Source organism: Pipistrellus kuhlii, unplaced genomic scaffold (assembly GCF_014108245.1).
Source record: "Pipistrellus kuhlii isolate mPipKuh1 unplaced genomic scaffold, mPipKuh1.p scaffold_m20_p_2, whole genome shotgun sequence".
NCBI lineage: Eukaryota > Metazoa > Chordata > Mammalia > Chiroptera > Vespertilionidae > Pipistrellus > Pipistrellus kuhlii.
Genome location: NW_023425515.1, coordinates 104,811,795 through 104,829,312, shown reverse-complemented (window position 1 = coordinate 104,829,312; position 17,518 = coordinate 104,811,795). Strand labels below are relative to the sequence as shown.

Below are 17,518 nucleotides of genomic sequence, written 5' to 3'. Positions count from 1 at the left end.
GAAATAGCCCACAAAGAAACACTCAGCTTACCCCATGTGGGACACAGGCCCTGCCACCACCGGGGAGCAACAAACCACCAAATCACAGCTGATGCTGCTGAGACCCAATGGTGAGAAATGTGGCCCAGAAATGGTCACTGTGGGTGCTGGGCTTCCTTTTCCTAGCAACACCTGGCTTCCTTTCCCTAGCAATGACTAGCCTCCTTGCAGTTTCTTCAGTCGGAGAACACTACTTGCTTTATAGACAGATGAAAACATTTCACACTTCAACCAAATGTCTGTGAAGCGTTTTCCCGTGCCTCATCTCATTTGATCCTCACAGAAGTCCTGGAGTAGGTAGATAAGAGATTCAGTTGAATCTTATTTTCTTTTCATTAGCCAGAAAATGGAGATTTAGAAAGTTTAGAAACATGACCCAACTGAAAAGAAGTAAATAGTGGACCTTGAAAACAGCTTCAGGTTTTCTCACTGGGCAGAATATAGAAAAACACTGCTGCAGTTAAATATTTTAGCCTTTGTTCTCCCTGCGTGATCTACAATAATAATCTGCTTTGCATTGATATTTACTGCTGTGCTGCGACAATTACCTGAAAAAGAAATTGGAATGCTTCACTGGGATATGAAAAGTTTAGTTACATCAGAAACCAGGTCTAAGTATGTAATTTTATTCTACGTATATATGTAAAAGACTAAGTTGAGTCACACATGTACAATATGTAAAACGCCCTAACTGGCATCAATCTCACACAGGTGTTTCGATCTGTCATTGTCGACCATGACACTTCTATTATAGAGAAAGGATGAATATCAATTTTAAAATATTTCTTCTAATTAATTTCCTTTCAATGTGCACAAATCCGTGTGCCAGACCACCAGTATGTAATATTAGTCAGCTATAAAAAAGAATGAAATCTTACCACTTGCAACAGCACGGTTACACCTACAGGATATTATGTTAAGTGGTCGGTAGCCACATGTGGCTCTTTGTCCCCTTGATTGTGGCTCTTTCACAAAATACCGTGTGCGGGCATGCATGTAAAGTGCGATTGAAACTTCATGGCCCATGTGCAGAAGTTGGTTGTCAGCCTGGGTGAGTCTATTTTGAAGAAGTAGCATTAGAACACTCAAGGGGCCAAAGAGTTGCATATGGCTTGTGAGCCACGGTTTGCCAGTCACTGTGTTAAGTGAAATAAATCAGTCAGAGAGAGACAAATGTGCACTTAAATGTGAAATCAAAGGAATGAAATAAATAAACTAACAAAATTGAAACTGACTCATAGATATAGAGAACAGATAGTTGCCAGAAAGGAGAGGTGTTGGAAAACTGGATGAAAGAGGTGAAGGGATTAAGAAGTACAAAATTCTCACAGGTATGTAAAGTACAACATAGGAAATATAGTTAACTAGAGGCCTGTTGCACAAGATTCATGCAGTAGGCCTTCCTTCACCTGGCTGCTGGCAAAGGTTTCCTCCAGCACCCCAAACCCAGGCCTTTGCTCTGGCTGCCGCCTTCTGCCTTCACTCCAGCCGGAGTCTTCAGGCTTCACTGGCTCTAGCCAGAGCACCGCTCCTGTAGCTCCTTCCCCCCCTTGCCCTCCATCTCATAGCAGGCATCCTGTCCTGCCTGGCCATTCCATGCCTGGAGTAACTGGCTGGTGGGGCCATTGCCATCTTTGTCCTAATTTGCATATTCCCTCCTGATTTGCTGATGGGTACTACAGAGGTATACTCATTGTACATATTTCTCTTTTATTAGTGTAGACTAGGGGCCCCAGGCATAAAATTTGTGCACTGAAGAGGATTCCTCAGCCCAGCATGCCCCTTCTCACAGACTGGGAGCCCTCCAGGGATGTCCTGTTGATGGACTGTGGGGAGCAGGTTTAAGCTGCAGTCTGGCCTTCCTCTGTGGGAGGCGACCACGCTGATCAGGGGAAGGCACCTGCTCCATCACCCCGCTGCTGCAGCCACTGCCAACCACCACAGCTGTGTTTTCATCAACACAGACTCCAGTACCTTCACCATGAAAAAATGAAAACTTTCTTTAGGTATTTTCAAGATGTATTTTTCATAGGATAGGACATTTCTTTCTTTCTTTCTTCCTTTTTTTATTCTCATATGAGGATATGTTTCCATTAATTTTTAGAGTGTGGAAGAGAGAGGGAGAGAGAGAGAGAAACATCAGTGTGAGAGGGACATTTTGATTAGTTGCCTGCTGCATGAACCCTAACCTGGGCCCCAGCCCAGGAGGGACCTGTAACCTAGCTACTTGCCCTTGATTAGAATTGAACCTGGACCTTGCGGTAGGCAGGCCAAAGCTCTATCCACTGAGCCAAACCGGCTAGGGCAGTATATGACATTTCTTAGCCCCTCCAGCAGCAGACTTTCATTTGTTTCTCTAAGAGTATGGTGGAAAAACCCTATATCACCTTTTTGGATTCTTATAACCCAAGTTACCAAGAACACTGCAAGTGGCGTCTTACAGGGAACTTAGCCAAAAAGCGGTCAGAAAAGATGTTTATGCTCAAACTGTTTTTGGTTCAGTGGATAGAGCATCAGCCTGCAGACTGAATCAAAATCCCAGGTTTGATTCCTGTTAAGAGCATGTACCATGGTTGGGGGCACATCTCCAGTGGGGAATGTGAAGGAGGAAGCTGACTGATGTTTCTATCTCACTGATGTTTCTGACTGCCTATTCCCCTGCCCTCTTCTTTGTAAAATATCAATAACATATATTTAAAAAAAAGAAAAAAAAAAGAAAAAAAAGAAAAGGTGTTTCCTCCACAGCTCATGTGCAGAGTACCCCCTGTATTGTGTCCACTGGGCTAAGGGCATATCCCAAACATGGCATCCAGCCCCTCATTGTGGGCACTGGGCTGGGGGTGTGTGTGCAGATCCTGGGTGCATGGTGGCTGCCAGATCCACATGCCCCCAAGGCTGGCAGCCAGCCCCACATTATGGGCACCAGGCTGGGGGCGTGGACCCAGAGCATCGCTTGATGCCAGCACAAGAGCAAGTGGCTGCCCTGTCCCCAGCTGCTAGGAGCCTGCACCTATAGGTCTGGAGTGGCTGGGGGTGTTCTGGGACCCTGACCACTCAGGGCCTACATGTGGACCTACAGGCTAGGAGTAGCCTGGGTCCCAAGGATGTTCCCAAAACCCAGGCCGCTTGATGCCTATGTATGCAAATTAATCTGTAATCTTTGTTGGGTTAATTTGCATACTCACTCCTGATTGGCTGCTGAGTGTAACAGAGGTATGGTCAATTTACATGTTTCTTTTTTATTATATAGGATAATATTGTAATAGCTATGCATGGTGCCAGATGGGTACTGGAAATACTTTCTAAAATATATGATGATATAACCACTATTCTGTAGAGCTAAAACTAATAAAAATAATGTTGAATGTAAACTATAATTGAAAAATAAAATGTTTAAAAGGTGGGAAAATAAATGATGGAGAGGAACAGTTATTTTATCTTTTCCATTTCACTTATTGTATTACTAGAGGCCTGATGCACAAAGATTCATGTAAGAGTGGGACTTTCTTTCCGTGGCTGTTGGCACAACCTTTACTCAGACTGCAGCGGCCTTTCTGCCTTTGCTCTGGCCCAGAGCTGCCTTTCTGCCTTCCCATGCTGCCCAGAGGTCTGGAGTGGCTGGGGATGTGTGGAACAGTTGTGTCTGGTCCCCAGCTGGTTGGCTCCAGTGTATGCAAATTAGCCTGCCATATTTATTGGGTTAATTTTCATACTCACTATTGATTGGCTGGTGGGGGTTGCAAAGGTACAATCAATTTGCATCTTTTTCTTTTATTTTTCATTAGAGAAAACAGGTAATTTCATTTGTCAATACTTGAACAATGTCAATCCAAAATAGATTTATAATATTGTTTGGAAGAGGAAGTTAAAAAAAAAAGTAAAGATCTGTAATTTCAGGCAATCTTTAATATTACTCATTATCAACAGTTTCATTATACATATTGGGTATTCATAGTGTTGGGCTTCTATTTCTTAATCTGTCTGCCTGTAGATTATAGTGGAGCTCATACTTATTTAAGTTTGTGCCCTCTTATATATTTGAACATTATTAAATACATCTGCACTTTGATATGTATGTTGGGGATTTCATTGCCTAAATTTAATGCAATGGCCATTGAATTAATGAGCTGTCTCTACTTCTCTGTTAGTAATTGAGAATACAGAAATGAATGAAACATGATCCTACCTAATAAGAGAGTAATATGCAAATTGACCATACCTCTTCTACACCCACCAGCCATGCCCACCAGCCACACCCACCAGCCAATCAAAGTAAATATGCAAATAAACCCAACCAAGATGGCTGTGGTCACAGAGATAAAAAGGGAGGCTTTGGTTTCCCTGGCAATGGAGGAAGCCAAACTTTCTGCCTGCCCTTCCCGACCCAGGTCTCCATTCAATGTTCCTAAGTTTCAATTATAGAAGGTAAACAAATCCAAAAAGAAATGGCTACTGCCACAGAGCAAGCAGGAGGCTTGGCTCTGCTCCAAGTTACAAAGTTTCAATTGTAGAAGGTAAATATATTCCAGATACCAGGGCCTTTGCTTGGGTCACCAGGGTTTGTGGCTGGCCTGCAAATGACTACAGGCCCTTCACCCAGGCCACCCCACACCCCAAGGAAACCCTCACCCTGATCCAGGACACCCTTTAGGGCAAACCAGCTGGCCGCTGTCCATGCACCAGGCCTCTATCCTACCTAATAAAAGATTAATATGCAGATTGACCATCACTCCAACACACAAGATGGCTGCCCCCATGTGGTCAAAGATCCTGCCCCTATGTGGACACAGATGGCCACCACAAGAGAGCCAGCAGGGGAGAGCCATTAGGAGTGAGCAGGCCTACAAGGGAGGGCAGTTGGAGGCAATCAAGCCCACAGGGGAGGGAAGTTAGGGGTGACCAGGTTGGCAGAGGAGGGAAGTTGGAGGTCACCTGACCTGCAGGGAAAGACAGTTGGGCGGGACCCAGGCCTGCAGGGGAGAGCAGTTGTGGGGGACCAGGCCTGCAGGAGAAGGCAGGTAGGAGTGACCAGGCCCGAAGGGGAGGGCAGATAGGGGTAAACAGGCTGGCAGGAAAGCAGTTAGGCATCAATTAAGCTGGCATAGGAGAGGTTAGGGGGTGATCAGGCTGGCAGGCAGAAGCAGTTAGGGGCAATCAGGAAGCAGGCAGGCAAGCAGTTGGGAGCTAGCAGTCCTAGATTGTGAAAGGGATATTCGACTGCCTGTTTAGGCCTGATCTAAATGGGCAGTTGGACATCCCTCAAAGGATCCCCTATTGGAGAGGGTGCAGACGGGGCTGAGGGACACCCCCCTTTGTGCATGAATTTCATTGCACTGGGCCTCTAGTATTGCTATAAAGTAGTTTCTAGTCTAGGCAACAATAATAGAAGTAAATAATGTTTTTTAGTTTCTAGTCTAGGCAACAATAATAGAAGTAAATAATGTTTTTTTCCAAATTTATTTTTAATTTTTAAGATGTATTTTTTTTTTTTTACTGTATGCAGCTAAATAATCTTTTGAAGTAGTTTTGAATTTCCCATATCATTAATTGTTACTACTGTTATTGCATGTAGACTGGGCCAAGAACATGTCTACCTTGGGCAGGTCGATAGTGTGTTGGTTCTTGCCTTTATGCAGGAAAGATTTCATAACACAGTCCAGGTGGTTAAAGCTGGTACAGTGAAACAAAAGAAGGACTTGGGGTAGAAGAAGCAACAGGAGGGAACTTGGGCAGGAAAGAAGTGAACCAAGGCTGGGCTGCTGTTAGCTCACTGAGAAGTTAGAGAAAAACAGGTTATAAACAGATTCAGGGGGTTAATCTGGGATAAGGTGCTGCTACCTGCTTCTTCCTTGATTGCAAGTCTCATGGGAATTCTTAGAGTTTAGAAGAGAAAAGTAAATATATGTGTCTAAGAGGAGAGAAAAGCATCCATAGAAAGCCTGTAGCAGCATCCTTTGTTCTGAAGGGTTTTTTTGTTTGTTTGTTTGTTTGTTGTTTTGTGTGTGTGTGTGTGTGTGTGTGTGTGTGTGTGTGTGTGTGTGTGTGTGTGTGTTTTATCTCTCTTCTGCTGGTGGGAATCTTAGAGGAGGTTTCAGGAGAGGATCTTAACTGACTAGTCATTGGTTTTCCAGGTGTGTCCTTCAATATGTTGAGTAATCAAAATAGTGTACAGGGGAGTTTGGGATCATTTTCTAGTCAGCTTCATTGCTTTACTTTTATCTTGAGTTGGCCTGGCTTTAATTGGCTTTTTTATATCTGTTCCATGACTTCATCCATCCTTGGGTTTGGCTGGCACAGATGACACTAGTGGGTCTCTTCCTGGTCAGGATTATTTAAGCTATTGATTCCCTGGTTGGAAGGGGAAATATAAACTATTTGCTCTCAGGTTTCCTTGGTTGGGGAAGATATGGTCTTGGGATTCACAAGTTGGATATAAATTGTTCAAATTTTTTGGCTATGTTTAATTATCTTGTCTTTGTTTCCCCCTTCCACTTGCTAAGGAATTTCCCTAGCTTCTTACTGTTCTGCCTCAGTATAAATGTACTAATCTGTAGATGGCAGCCAAAATCAAAACTCACATATTTAAAAATACTCTCCATTTCAGGGTGCAAATATTCAAAACTTACTGATAGTGCATAGTGAAACAAATGCATAATAACTGATTTATTGAGGAAGATAAGATTGTTTCTATTGAGGATTAAGCAATTCCAGGCAAGGATTATAAAGTAATACATAGGGAAAAGGAAATTTTCCATTAGAGAAAACAGGTAATTTCATTTGTCAATACTTGAGCAATGTCAATCCAAAATAAATTTATAATATTGTTTGGAAGAGAAAGTAAAATAAAAAAAAAATAAATAAAGATCTGTAATTTAAAGTAAAGATCTGTAATTTCAGGCAATCTTTAATATTACTCATTATCAACCGTTTCATTATACATATTGGGTATTCATAGTGTTGGGCTTCTATTTCTTAATCTGTCTGCTTTGAAGAAGCTACAGGAACAAAGTCAATGCATGTCACAATGAAGTAAGTTTAGTTGATGTGTTGAGAGCCTAGTAATCCTTGAGCTGGCTATGGATTCATCTATTAAAAATAATGCTAGACACTCTCCATATTAAAGAATAAAGCTAAGGGAAAACCCTATGGCTTGACTTGGAAACTCACTTTTATGTAACAATGGTGAAAATTAGACCAATTCTTAGGAAAGCCATCAGAAATTTTATTTTTTTTACAGTAAAGCTGCATTCATGTTTCCTTTTTTCTCTTAAAACTATTCCTATTAAAATTACTAAAATGAAACATTTTTAACAATTTAGTATCATGTGGGCAAGCAAACATTTAATCTCATGTCCCTTACACTACTGGATGGAAGTGCGCACTGTGAGTGGGTAGCTTTTTATTGTTGACAATCTTTTTTATCTTCAGAAGGCAGATCATGTTAATAATTTTAAAAGTAACATAGAGAGTAAAATATACTTCTCATGTTTGAAATGGGAAAAATATTATAAATCTTGTAATTTACCTAATTTACTGTGTGAAATATTTTCCTCAAACTGTCTCTAACCACACTGGAAAGTGGTTTCTTTGCACTTCTCTTTAAGCAAATAATTTTCCTCTATACTAAGTCTCATCTATAAATGATCTTCATTTCATAGTAACACTAATTAACTTATTATTAGATTTATGGGTAATGAGCTGAAAATACCACCTGAGTAAAACACTATATTAAAGGCTGGGTGATTAACCAGAACTTGATCATGTGTATTAATTTAGATTAAACATTAGTTGAAATAGCTGCACACTGCCCACCACTTCTCAGCATATCTTCACTACACTCAGCCTATATCCTTTTACAGGAGGACAGATACATGCACTGCAATTTTAAGAGCTTCTCTAACTGTTTGCAAGGATAATACATGATCAATGCAATATATAATCAAGTAGATTCAGTTTTTTCTGGCCACTTGTTTAAACTTCTTTATTTGGGGTGATGGGGTAGGGGAGAAAAAAGGTATCAGGGCACCCTCTGCTGGTAAGCTCACATATGAATTAAAATAGGAATTTTGAAAGGATAAAATTACATTTTGGGGGACCTCCACACTTCACCCCCACCTTCCTCATACCCAATCCTCTTAAAACATTAAAAGTTAAATAGTCATAAACATAAGGACCTATATTTTAGGTTAGAAAACAGGACTTTGTTTGAGAGAATAGCTATTAAATGCAGTGAAGCTGATAACCGATTTTATTTTTTCTACTTAATTGATGTACTAAGGGCCTGGTACATGGATTTGTGCACCGATGGGTCCCTCTGGGTAGCCTGCAGGGATTAGACTGAAACCCACATTCTAACGTTGCCTGCAGGTCCTATCTGCTGCTCCTGTTCATCCTGGCCCCACTGTACCTGCCTGGGTTTGTATCCAATCAGTCCCAATCGGGAGAGGCTTGCACTAACACAGCAGTGCTTGCCAATGGTGAATCCTGCATCTGGCGCCCTTTCAAGGGAAATGGCCTGCGGGATCAGGCTGAAACAAGTTCTCTGACATCCCCTGAAGGGTCTTGGATTGCGAGAGGGTACAGGCCAGGTGGAGGGACCCACTGATGCACAACTAAGTCGGGGAGGAACCCAGGAAGGCTCCAAGGCATACCTAGTCCATCTTGCTCAGTCCCGGTCAGCAGAACCCCAGCAGCAAGCTAACCTATCAGTTGGAGCATCTTCCCCTGGTGGTCAGGGCACATCATAGCGAGCAGTTGAGCAGCCTTAGCATATTGTTAATATATTACACTTTGATTGGTTGAACAGTTGACTGGTTACTAGACTACTGGACACTAAGCATATTTGGCTTTTATTATATAGGATAATTAAAAAATACCATGGTGACATAATTTCCAAATTAGTGTCCCCCACACACACTTCTTCTTGTTCTTGTTTTTTTTTTGTTTGTTTGTTTGTTTTTGTTTTTTTAGATTATGCACATTTGCAAATATGGCATTAATCCATTTTTCCATTGATTTTTAGAGAGTTGAAGGATATATAGAGAGAAACATCAATGTAAGAACCATCCCTTCAATTGACTTCCTTAGGATTCAACTTGAAACCCAGGTAAGTGCCAGGTATGTTCCCTGAGCTGGAATCGAACCTGCAACCTTTCTGGGCACAGGACCACGCTTACGCTCAACCAACTTATCCACTTCAGCCTGGCTGTTATACAGTTTCTGGAATTTTATTTCAATTACTTCTTGCAAAGTCTGTGGTGTAAGTAATATTCACATTTTGCTGATGGAAAAAAACAAACAAACAAACAAACAAAAAAAAACCCTCTTCGTTTTGAGATATTATTGTTCCCTCATTGTTGTGTTTCCCTAGAAAGGCTCTAGACAACAGCTTCACTGGGTATCCAGGGTCAGAAGCATTCTCCTCACCACTACCCTCTCCAAAGCCTCTTCTGCACTGGTACTGAGGCTGTTTTGGAGGGCGCACAGGCTAGGTAATGGAGGCAATGATCGGATTTGGACCACTGGAACCACCATAACTGCCTCTCCCCTCTCAGCCTTTCTCCATGGTGCTGGAGAAGGCGGGGCCAGCAACTTCCAGCAGCACCAAACTTCTGGATAGGCCAAGGTTGAGGTGCTAGCTCTTTGGAAGTGCTGAAGTCTCTCCCTCTCCTGAGCCGCTGCTGTCCTCCAAGGTTATAGGGCTGCCTCAATAGTCCTTTTTGTACCTCCCATCTGGGGCAAACATGGCAGTGGACTCTCAATGGAACTGCTATTTTTAGATACTTTTAAATACCCTAGTGCTGAAGTAAGACTTTGCTTCTTGATTCTGACTCTGCTTCTCAACTGTGGAATATGTACAAAAATCCTTAGGCATGCTTCAACTTCACTTCCTGCTGGTGGCCTTAAATTCTGCAAGTACACACCCTTTCCCCTGCACAAGAGCATCGGTGGCCAGGACATTTATCTGCCTTATTTTAGGCTCCTGCATCTTTGGCTGAATTGGCTGTTCTGCTCACTTTCCTCCCCTGACCTTATATCTCCATCAACTTTGGGCTTTGAAAATACCTTGGTTCTCAGGTTTAGCTCAGGTTGTGTTTGGGAAAGTCTCAGACTGCCTGTGTTTGACAGCAGTTCCGGAGATCAAGCAGGTCACGATGGCTTTGTGATTCCTAAATCCTTCCTCCTAGGTTCTTTTTCTAACGGGAGTTAGGTTGCCCAGATGTGACACTCATTCGGTTTAGGATTCATCCATAAGATCATGAGACATTTGCATAGAACAGCTTTTTCGTGGAGGATACCTGTGAGCAGGGGAATCAGTGGTAAAAGGAACCAATGGCAGATTTGGAATCCCCAGACAGGGAACCTCGCTCACTCCGGGAATGTCTCCCCACTGCACTCCCTGCATGTCTGCCTCAGAGACCAGCCTGAGAGTGCAGGAAGCTTGGCCTCCTGCCTGCTCCACAGGCTGCCATCTTTGTGGCTATAGGCACCGCCATATTTGTTGCAGAGTGATGGTTAATTTGCATATTACCCTTTTATTAGATAGGATACTTGTGAATTGTGAAAGGATTCTCATCAGAAAGTTAACTAACATATCCATCACATCACATACTCATTTTGGGGTGTGTGAAAGCATTTAAATTCTACTTTCAGTTATATAATAAAGTAAAATCAACTATAGTTACACCTAATGTATTAGCCTCAAACCTCATTAATTTCATCACTATAAGTTTGTACCCTTTTACTAGCCTCTCCCTATTTCCTCACCCAAGACTCTGGTAACTACCATTCTACTCTCTGTTATATAAATTCAACCTTTCTTTAAGATCCAAAATGTAAGTGATACCATTCAGTATTTATCTTTATCTTTCATTGTCCAGCTCATTTCCTTCAGCATAATGCTCTTTGGATTCATTCATGGCATCACAAATGGCAGAATTTCCTTCATTTTTAAGTCTCAATAATGTCTTTTTTTTTATATCTACTGCAATTTTTAAATGTATTCATCACTGAATGGACAATTTGCATGTTTTCTTCTCTTGGATACTGTGAATACTGCTGGAAGTAAGAGAATCCCTCTGTTATTGGAAGGTCCTGGGCTGAGTGTGGGTCCATGGTCAGAATAAGTCTAAACTTTTCCTACCCATTTTGATGTGGACATTTCCTCAGTTACCTGATATGTAGGAGGCATTCAACTAGTTCTGTATTTTTCTCACAGGAAATAGCTCCACCTATAGCTGTTTATTTGGTGCATTTGTGAAAGGAGGAAAACTCAAGAGCCTCATATATCTTGGTGACATCCAATGTAAGTGTTTCTGTTTACTAAAGTTCATGGTGATACCACTTATCTGTGTCAAGATAATTTAAATACTTATCATTTTATTATATTCACTGTCAACTTAGTCACTTAGCATTTTTATAGTTTAGCTTTAATGAGAGAAAGCACATTGGGGGGTTATTGGGAAGAGAATACATTTCCTGTTTTGTATGAATGGGGTTTGGTTTTATAGATCAGTGAAGTCTTGCCTGCTATTCAGAATCAGCTTGAGATGCGCATAGGTGTGAAGAACTTGCCAAAGCATTAAGCATCAGATAAGGTCAAGGTTAGAAGCTTTCTCAGTAAGGAACAGCAAAGAGAATTTAACAAATCACTTAACTATTCTGAGTCTGTGTTTCCTCATTGATAAAGTTAGTTGGAGCACCTAGGAAGTCTCTAGGTTTTAAATGTTGCAACTCTATTTTCTTCATTTTGCCTTTTAATGTTAGGGTGTATGTTTAATGAAACCATTGTTATGTCACTGAAATCTTCTATTTCAAATGGCTATTCTCTCTTTGGTCAGTGACAGCTGGGAGCAGTCAGAGCTACCTGCCTCCTTAATACACTGCAAAGAACCCCCACAAGCTCAGATTCAGAGGAAATAGAAAGCAGTCCATTCCATCCTTATTTCTAACTCAATCCTCCGTATTCTCTGAGAACAAGCACCATTTAGATGGCTGATGGCATAGATTTCTGACTTGCCACCATCCTAGACAGATGTTCCCTGGCATTAGAAAATCAGTGCATGTAGAAGCTGTCCACCTCCTTCTTGTCTAACTTTTACTTTATACTCATCCCTTTGAAACCCATTAAAAAAAATCCCCCACATTAGTAAATGGATCTCCAAATACTTAGGAGTCAACTTACATTCATTCTCCTACATTCTACATCCAATTTGTCAGAAAACCTGGTCTACTTCTATGACCACAATGAGTTTCTCATTCTCTCAGTCATCTCTGTTTCTTTTTTTCCTCTCTCCTCTAAGCACTGCCAACTTCCACTGGGGCTGGTGACATTGCCTCTTCTCTGATCTTTGATTTCAGGCTTCCCCCCACTCTCCACATCCCCTACTAGACTGAATTTCACAATTATGTAAAAGCCATTTCTTATGTGTTTTTAAGGCTTGAGACAATGTCTAGTACAAAATGTGTGATAAACAAATGGTGCATAAATAAAAGTGAGAGTGTGCTGCAAATCATAACCACAGCTTTGCCAATGACAGTGTGGCAAGATGCCTAACATGAAATTTGCCCTTGAACATTCCAGGATCATCAAAATTCAGATACGAAGCTAATGTGTAAATTATCTAATATGATACTTAATAATTAAATGGTACTGAAACAGCATCTGCTGACATTCCCATCTTGATCCAAACCAACCTTATCTACCTCATTTGCTGAAAAAATCCACCTTTATCTCACAGATAGTACTGTGATCCTCTGTAGTCCTATGCTTAGAAATCCACACTTTTGAGGTGCTTGTAAGTGAGAACTTGTAAAACAAACAAACAAACAACAATGACAAAAAACAATACTTTGATTTCATTTCACCTTAAAGAAAACAATAGGTGTCCTTATGTGGCTTTATATAGTAGGGATTTTCTGACCAAAATTTTATTTTTTATAATTCATCTTTGATTCCTTTTGTAAGTTTATAAGAGATTATTTCAACTTCCAGTTTCCACCTTGCCTTGCTGGACTTGTATGAATTGTCTTTTTTATTTGAAATATGCAGTTTTAACACTCATTTTTAATCAATTTTTAAAAATCGTATTTTTTGGATTTGGTTTGTGACTTTTCTTTCTTGCCATGCAAACTAAAAAAATATATCAGTAAAAAAGATCCTTATATATCTGAAATCATAAAGTGGATGTCTCAGAACATTTCTCAGAAGAATATATGTATTGGTGACTTCATTAAAATTTTGCATCAGTGGAAAAGAAAACACAAAAACAAAACAAAACAAATAGAAAAACAACAACATTGAGGGAAGCCCTCCTAATTCAGTTAAAGTGGAAGTAAGTTTTCACTGACCATCTTGGGTTCACACATCTCAGTAAATAAGATATAATTAAAGTGCCTATTGCCAGTGCTTTTGTGTTCAATTTTTCTTTCTTTAAACAAGAAGCATACACACTTACTTAGTAAATATATGTAAACTTAGTTGTCACACAGTTCAGCATCCTCTCTTTCTGTGGATTTGTCCCCAGGGATCCCAGGTTCTGAGGAGCTTACTAGCAGGGGCCATTATTAGGCAATTCTGCTCTGTGCCTTCTCTATGTTTCCTTGATCATTTAGATGGTGTCAGCAACAACATGTCTTCATTTTACATATCTACTGGAAACATTACCTGACAGCCGGTCTCGCCTCAGTGAGGCAGTTCCAGCGTTGACTTTCTAGACTCAATGGTTTCTGAAGATCTCAGCTCTGCTGTTATTAATCTCTCCACATAAGAGTTAATGCCCACACTGAAAATAAGAGGCTTAAAGAGCAATTTACCATGACTTTTAATGTAAAGGTCCCGAGGGAAGGGGTTCTCAATCATATTTTTTGTCCCCAGCTTAAACTTAATAAAGTGAGTTGCTTGTGTTCCTCCTGTTTTGTTGCCTCTGACTCACTAGAGGGAAGCAGAGGAAAAGGTTTCGAGGAAGCTAAGCCAGATATTACACAGAAATCTCAGTACCTGGTTAGATAAGTGTCCTCAAATTTCTAAAAACAACTTGCCCTAAATGTTAAAAATGTTAAATCTCAAAGTGAAGCAAATAAAGGTGGTTTTTGTGTGTGTGTGTGTGTGTGTGTGTGTGTGTGTGTGTGTGTGTTTGTTGTTATTTTTTTAGCACTCATGTTAAGCATAAACTTATGGATAATTCAGTCAACACATTCATTCATTGTTTAGGACTGATTACTGATAAAACTTTGTGTCTTCTCTCTCCACATCAGTTACAGTATTCACAAAGCATTGGTTTTCTTTTGTTCTTCCTTCCCTTGGTTTTCTCAGAAATGTTTCATAATATCAATCCTCAAAATTTCTTGCTTATAGACCATAAAGTAACACTTAATATGTTTAAAAGTTGGCAACTTCACCATGAACATCTTGAGTCAAAACTTAAATATATCCCTGGCTGGTTAGCTCAGTGGTTAGAGTGTTCTCCCACACACTGAAGGGTCTTGGGTTTGATTCTGGGTCACGGGCATGTACCTGGGTTATGGTTTTGTTCCCTGTCCCTGGTTGGGGTATGTGCTGGAGGCAACAAATTGATGTCTCTCTCTCATATCCATGTTTTTTCTCTCCAATCTTTCTCTCTCTTCCTCTCCCATGTCAATCTCACTCTCTCTAAAAAAATCAATGAAAAAATATCCTTGGGTGAGGATAAAAAAACAAACCAACAAAAAAACAACACAGAAATATAGTTTCTGCTCACTCACCAACCTATATAATAAAGAGTTAATATGCTAATTAGACAAATTAGCATATGCTAGATGACCTTCTGGATCAGTGGTTCTCAACCTTTCAAAATGCCATGAACCTTTAATACAGTTCCTCATGTTGTGGTGGCCCCCAACCATAACATTATTTTCTTTGCTACTTCATAACTGTAATTTTGTTACTGTTATGAATTGTAATGTAAACATCTGTGTTTTCTGATCAGAAATATCTGCCCTCTCCTGCTGGATTGCTTGCCACCAACTTTCCCCTGATCAGAAAACACAGATGCCCTCCCTCCCCTGCCAGCCATCTTGTGGTGGCCATCTTTGACCACATGGGGAGTGACCATCTTGTGTGATGGTGTGAGGGTCAATTTGCATATTACCTCTTTATTATAATATATAGGATGGCTATCTGCTAATTACATAGCACTTCATATCCCTTTTAGGAATAAGATCACTGGGTACATATTAAAAAAAGAGAGATAGATATCTCAATTCAGCTGGCTATAAGAATTGACATCTGGGATTTGAGTACCCTCTTGTTACTTTGCCAAGCCTGTCAATCCATGCTTATACACACACACACACACACACACACACACACACACACACACACTTCACTTTCTGAGGACAATAAGTGCAATTAAAAATAGTAGGGTGATTCTGTTCTTTTAAAGAATAAACACATGAATAGCAATGATTATACTAAAAATGTAGTAGCATAGTTGACTTTAGACATGATTCTTAAAGAGGTGATATTTCTTTTCTAAAATATCCCTTCTTTTTCCCCTCTGAAAGGGCCTGGTAGAGTAGTTTCTCTCTCTATCTCTCTCCCTCTCCCTCTCAGACTGATAGCTCTAGGGATTTCCTCCCCAATAAAACACTTCAGGCTGTATTGTGCACATGTCATTTTTACATATTAATTTGATTCTTGCATTTTGAGTAACAGGAGGGTCATAAGTTTAATATGAAATAAATAAACATTTAGTTTATTTTTAAATTTGCTTCTCTGGTCCCTTTAACAAGGGCTCCTTCTACTGCGTGTTCCCAATGTCTGGGTTCCAATGCTGGTCTGTAGTTGCTGTGACACCTACGGTACATACTGTGCCCACTGACTGTTCCTCCTGAAGTACCCCTCGCCCTGGATTTATCTTGGGTTTCCCTTAAAATTTACTTATTCTGTAGCTCCATTATTCCATATCATAGTAAGTAACTGATCATTAATACATGCCAACGTATAACATATAACTGATTTGTCTTGCTTTGACATAAGATTATTTAGAGGTTTGGTATGTTTGTGGGGGTTTACTGGATACACATATCTTTTTACCCAGAGGGCTAAACCTTTTGCATAGCAGCGACCTGAGAAAGCTATCGAGAACTGTTCTTTGAGTCAGGTTTCAGAAACTGCTCCTATGCGTCCATTCTCTCTGTGTCCATTCTCTCTGTGAGGGCCATCCCTCAGTGTGTCTCACTCTAGGAGGCCACAGAAATAAGTTGTTCTGTATAAAATGATCTCTTCTTTCCCCGCAGGCACTGGCCAACCCTTACCCAGCTCCATCTCAGAGGTGAGCCAAAACCTCTGCAGAAGAATATAAACTGGGCCTTTGAACAGAGAAGTCCTGTGGGCTTCCCACATGCTCTTCCTGGAGTAGTGAGGCAAGCAATTCTGAAATGAACTCTATCTGCCATCAGGTCTGTTCGAAGAAAGAGTGTGAAAAATGAGCACAGTCCTCTCCCCTACAACTTTACAAAGAGATAAAAATGGTGGCAAAAGCGACCTCACCTGGGGGTAGTCCACACCAGGTAGCTGCACTGTGAGAGGCCCTTCAATTAAAGAAGAGCCGAGACTTAATTTCATTCTGAAATGAAATACTGCTTCTCATTCATTAAATAAGTGTGTTCTATAAGATATGGATGAGCAGTGGGCTCTGCTGGTGATCAGTGAGCCACTGTCTCTCCAAACTGACCTAAACTATCTTTGTTAGTTATATAATCTGGAAAGAAAATGTACACATTCCAAAGAGTCCTTCTAAGATGTTTAAAATTATCCCATTGTAACATGAAGCAAATTCTTACATTTAAACCCTGAAAAGGAAAGCAAGCCTATTGCACTGCAGAAATGAGCTAGCCATTGATTCAAACACTGCCTGTTCCACACTACTGCCTTCCTTTATGCAACTGTTCTTGGTCCATTCTGGCATGAATCCTCTATTATTTCTGACACTGTGGCTTGTTGAGGTTGGATGACTTGATATATTATCTTTTTTTATACAAATAATCTGGGTTTGTTTTAAATACAAGTAAACAAAATGTTGGTTCTCTGCAGAAATAACACATGAAAACTTGAAAATGTATTGCTTTCAGTGAGGAAAAAAGTGGCATGTAGAGAAACAATAAATGACAATTTATATAATCATAAAAGTGGTTAAATCTTGCACTGAGAGTTAACTTGAAATACCAGTAAATGTATCTCTGGCTGGTCTGGCTTAGTTGGTTGAAAGTCATCCAGTATACCCAAAGGTCGCTAGTTTAATTCCCTGTCAGGGCTCATGCCCAGGTTATATTATAGGTTTGGTCCCCAACACTCATAAGGATGCTTCTGTCTCTCCTTCTTTTTTCTTCTCTCCCTAAAATCAATAAAAACATACTTAAAAATAACTACTACTCAATGCAATTTGTATTTTATTTTTATGCTTTCATAGTGAAAATGTGTTTTCTTTGCTAAAATGTT

The 17,518-nt window shown here is 40.4% G+C and overlaps 1 long non-coding RNA gene across 1 annotated transcript; it reads left to right on the top strand.

The window, feature by feature from the left end:
• Window positions 1-977: 977 nt before the first annotated feature.
• LOC118724258 lies at window positions 978-17,162 on the top strand. Its single transcript, XR_004989538.1, has 3 exons — window positions 978-1,080; window positions 4,059-4,061; window positions 17,152-17,162. It is a non-coding gene; the product is annotated as an uncharacterized LOC118724258 (long non-coding RNA).
• Window positions 17,163-17,518: the final 356 nt, after the last annotated feature.